General features: G+C 31.1%; 1 long non-coding RNA gene across 3 annotated transcripts; it reads right to left on the reverse strand.

Annotated features, from left to right (window-relative positions):
- Positions 1–254: 254 nt before the first annotated feature.
- LOC141632117 (uncharacterized) lies at positions 255–1023 on the reverse strand. 3 transcript variants are annotated; one of them, XR_012537760.1, is made up of 3 exons: positions 995–1023; positions 619–759; positions 255–523 (listed from the first exon to the last, which is right to left on the reverse strand). It is a non-coding gene; the product is annotated as an uncharacterized LOC141632117 (long non-coding RNA). The 3 variants fall into 3 exon arrangements; XR_012537759.1 differs by having other exon boundaries at positions 928–1023; XR_012537758.1 differs by having other exon boundaries at positions 619–1023.
- Between the last annotated feature and the right edge of the window lie 3767 nt (positions 1024–4790).

Here is a 4790-nt window from a genome sequence, read left to right on the forward strand (position 1 = left end):
TAATTCACCCCCTCCCCCTCTTAGGTGTTAATCGTTCTTAACTCTTCAGTCATCAATTTAACACAAACTCGATCACAAAGGTAAAATCATTACTACTTCATTTGTAGTTCTTGTGGTTATCATCTGTAGTTCTTGTGGTTACCATATAATATAACACAGTAATAATAAAAAATAAGCGCTTTTCGTAAACAATATAACGTCAAAATCATCTAATGTGAGCGGTCCTCCCTCCCGACAATAACAAAGCTGCAATATCTGTTTCTGAAACTTATTAACAAATAATAATTTCTATGCGTTTTATCATTGGCTTCTAATTTATTGTGGAACAAACATATAACTAAAAGTTAAGCATGTTCTTACATAAGATGCTACATTGAGTACAATTTTGTTATTAGATAACGAATTACTCCTATATAGCTAAACGCCCCACATAAGAACATCTTTCCTATTCCTCCATGTTCATAAACGAAAATTACTTTTCCTTCTTTATTCTCTACAGCAGCTATTTCCTCTTCCTAAACACCTGAAACAAGTAATAAACATAAGATTGTCATAGCAAAAATTAACCTCACTCATGTGATAGCGTTAATGTACTTAATTTGAGTTACGACACCATACCTAGTTAGCTGGTCATTGTTCAATTGTTGTAACTTGGAAGTCCGCTCATCATGTAACTGCTTTCTGTTGTACATCTGCTCATCCGTAATAAGCTTATTCTCCATACCTGCAATGCCCGACTCAATTGGCTGGGGCATAGTCCTATAAACAAAACAAAAGAAATCCGTTAGTGAAGACTAAAGATTCAGTTTGACGAAAGTAAAACAAAGTAAATAAATTTCATGGAATAAACTATTAAATCTATAGGCAATAAAGATTCAGACAGGTGAAAGGTTGAAAATAAGATGGTAAAGAGTTTTCTTTATATACTACGAAATTTGTTAATGCCTCGCATTAGAATTCAACGTAAGATAGAAGTGTTGATGATCTCTCATACTTTATTCTTAATTATTATATTTAATTAAAGTAGGTAGCTCAGAAAAGGTGGAGTCTCTGTAATCGCTCGAAAAAAGCTTCCTTTAATAATATAGATAGATATAGATTAGAAGGTTACCTCTTTATTATACCAAAAGAAAACATTTACTCTCCCCTTCAAGAAAAAAACATTAATTCTTGTCTTGTTTATTTGTTTACCTAATTTATTACTCCGTATTTGTAAAAGTTATTTTAATCAAAAAGTCAAATGATTAAGACCAATGTGGCGATGTAGTATATATTTAGATTTCCTTACATACTTGAGCCTTTTGACATGTACAAGTAAGAACTAGTGAATTCAAATTGTTGTACACTTAAAAGCTTATTCACTCTATCTCCAATCATATGTTCACTTTGTTTATTCTTTTTGAATAATATTTTAATTAATAGTAAATAAATAACGAGTTACTGAATCCCTTGATTACTAGTACGTCCCGGCTTATCTTTTCACATTTCGATGTATTTATTTTTCTTTTTCAAATACAGGAAAAAACATTATAACATGTAAACACTCGTATAAAAGCTTTTTTCGTAATGAATCTAATGATATACTGAGTACTTCGTACTTCCTCAATAATGGTAACATGGACCCACTTTTCTCCTCACAAAAAATAAGACCATGTTACCATTAGTGTGATATAAAGGGAATAATTTTCATAACTTTTAGACGGTTATATTTTTATAAAATTTAAATTGAAGCTCATCTAAAATGAAAAATGTGGAAATTAAATATCTATCCTCCTAACTCCCGTCCTTTGGGAGAAACTAGGGAGTCGTTTGGTTGCATTTAGGAATTTCCATTGCCTAGGAAGTGATAAATCATATGATTTTAGAATTCATGTGAATTAGAAAATGTTGTTTGGTTGCATATAGGAATTGGAATTCATGTAGGCATTTCCACTTACCTAAGGGGGCCTAGGTAAGCAACTTCCTCCATTATGGAGGAACTAGAATTCATGGGAAGTTCCAATTCATGTGAATTGAGGTAACCAAACAAGTCACTCATTTTGCAATTCACATGAATTGTACTTCCTGTGTTTTTTAGTGGGTAACCAAACAACCCCTAGGATTTGCTTGTGTCCTCCACAAATTAGTGTGATAACATTTATAAATCTCTTAAAGGTTCACAAGGGTATATTTCGTATTTTATCAGTTGATTAACGATTACCTAATAACGGTTGGCTTGCTAGAAAGTTTGACGTTATTATCATACTGATGGCGGTGATCAACTGGTCCCTAAAGGTCACACCTAAAGGATGTGTTTGAGAGATGTGGTTATGGAAATGTAATCACATTGATGCCTTATATGACTAAACATTTAGGCCTCGTTTGGTTCATGCGGTAATAGAATTCCTGTGGTAGTTTGAAATTCACCGGAATCCAACTCCTACATCCAATTCCCATGAAATGATAAAAATATGTTTGGTTGCCATGGGGGAGTTTGTTTTTCCCAGGAATTAAACTCCCATGCAATGTTTGGTTGAACCGTGTCAATTTACATGATTTTAGTTTCTAATTACCAATATACCCGTCCGTAATATTACTGACAACTAATTTATAGAAATGGGCAAATGGGTAATTTGAAGGAAATAGGATGGGGGAGTTTCTAATTACCTAGGTAGGGGTTGGTAATCAAACTCCTACATCATGTAGGAGTTGAAAACTCCCTTGGAATTGTAAACTCCCCCATTTTGTAATATGGGGGGTAACCAAACATGTTATCAAAAACTCAATTCCTGGGAGTTTAGAATTCCCATGAATTCAGAGTATAACCAAACGAGGCCTTAGTCAATGTGTTGATGAGACGATTATTTAATGCCGATTAAATAATATTAGTTGAGACGAATTAACTGTCAATTCGTAAATTGAATATAATATGTTATATTTAATTAATGTATATAATGTTAAGCTTGGACGAATTAATATGTTAATTCGTAATTAAATGTAATCGGTTATATTTAATTAGCTAGTTATCGTATATATTATACAATATTGTCATAATTATTAATTATAGACCGACATTAATATATCGACTGCAAGCTGTTGTGTGTAGACTTATTAATGCGGAATAAAATAAATGACGATTTATAATTATACACATTTTATACATTTTTGGATGTTAGTAATATTATAAAAAAAAAATGTTCATTATTCAAAGGACTTTTAGACTAAGTAATTTTTGTGTGAACCTATTTTTATTATTAAAAATAATGATAGCTTACTATGATGGAATAACATAATCTAATATAAAGTCAGTACTATGTTATTATAAAGCACATATTAACCTTATAACCCGGAAGCATATATAAACAGTATACGACACATCTACAAGGACGATTTACAAACAATTAAAAATACTATTTACCCTATATTCTTTTAAATAAAAGAAAATATTAGAATTATTGATTCTTACTCTTTATCCTTTATTAAGAACAACCCATATTAATAAGGATTAGTTAAGTTAAAAAAAAGGACAATTTATTTTAGAAAGAAAAAAGCAAATAAAACTGAAACCTTATCGGCTCAAACCACCAGCTTAAAAAAGAACGAATTAGTATACTACGGGTATATTAAGCGTGAATAATGGCCGTGTTAAGCCTATTTTTAGTTGGCATTTGATTTGATTGTAATATTTTATTCTGATTGTAATATTTTATTCGGTGGATGCAATATTTAGTCAAAAAATTAAAAGTCATAATTTTAATGTGAGCCCATCATATTTGTCAATCAATTGAGCGGGAAAATTGTGAGCAAGTCTTATTCTTTTAGTTTAGTGGGGAAGCGAATCGATACGTATTAGTGAATTGTGTTATTTGTAATACACTCAACGTATCGTATATGCTAAATAGAGCGAATCGCGGATTCGTATTTGCGAATTCGTATCTAGCGTATTACGTATCTGGTAACATTGCGCTAAACTTATTTGCTATTTGGAGAACCTTTTTATTTTGAGGCATATGGAAGTTTGAAATTTTGATGTAAAGTATTCTATGTTTCTCGGACTCATAAATTTGATAGCACATTTGTGCAACTTCAAGTGTAATGTTTACCGTTGTTCTTATATTTTTGATTAAATTTTATCCATTTAGCTGGAGTGATTTGGATTTTTCATGAAAATTTTTAAGTTAGTGGATTTCACATCCTAGATCTTTTTATGAAGAAAATATATAAAAAAGCACAAAATAACAATAATAATATCACATTTTTATATTGGACATTAAAACATGTTAGGTTGTATAGTTGTATAAGATGGAAAGATTAAAAAGAGCGAAGTTGATACGTTTTATTTATATAATCAGTTGGTTTTTTTACTTAGCTTTAATCAAACCCAGTTTCAATGTCAAAATTTGTTTTTACATCATAGCTAATTTTTGTACGTTATTTAAAATGGCAAAATTTATTTATACATCATTATTTATACATCATAAGATTTTGGAGATTTTATTTGTATTATTATACTCTTTAATTATACTCTATAATCTATGGAGTATTATACTTTATACAAACACTATAATGTTTGGAGCCATAACTTTTCTATGTATAGTGTTCCGGGTATGAATTCCGAAGTAGGTTTGTTTACCACGCTAGCTTTGTCGAATAATGCCTCTTCTAGCCTTGATTGCTCTCCTCGGCCTCTCCTGTAACAATGAGCAAACTGAGGGCTTGGCTTTGTGCCAAGCGTACTCACTCCGACGCTCAAGTCAGTGAACTTATTGTGATTAAGTAGTATGTTGCTTGATGACGTGTATTGTAGAGAG

This window comes from Silene latifolia, chromosome 2, assembly GCF_048544455.1.
Source record: "Silene latifolia isolate original U9 population chromosome 2, ASM4854445v1, whole genome shotgun sequence".
Taxonomy (NCBI): Eukaryota; Viridiplantae; Streptophyta; class Magnoliopsida; order Caryophyllales; family Caryophyllaceae; genus Silene; species Silene latifolia.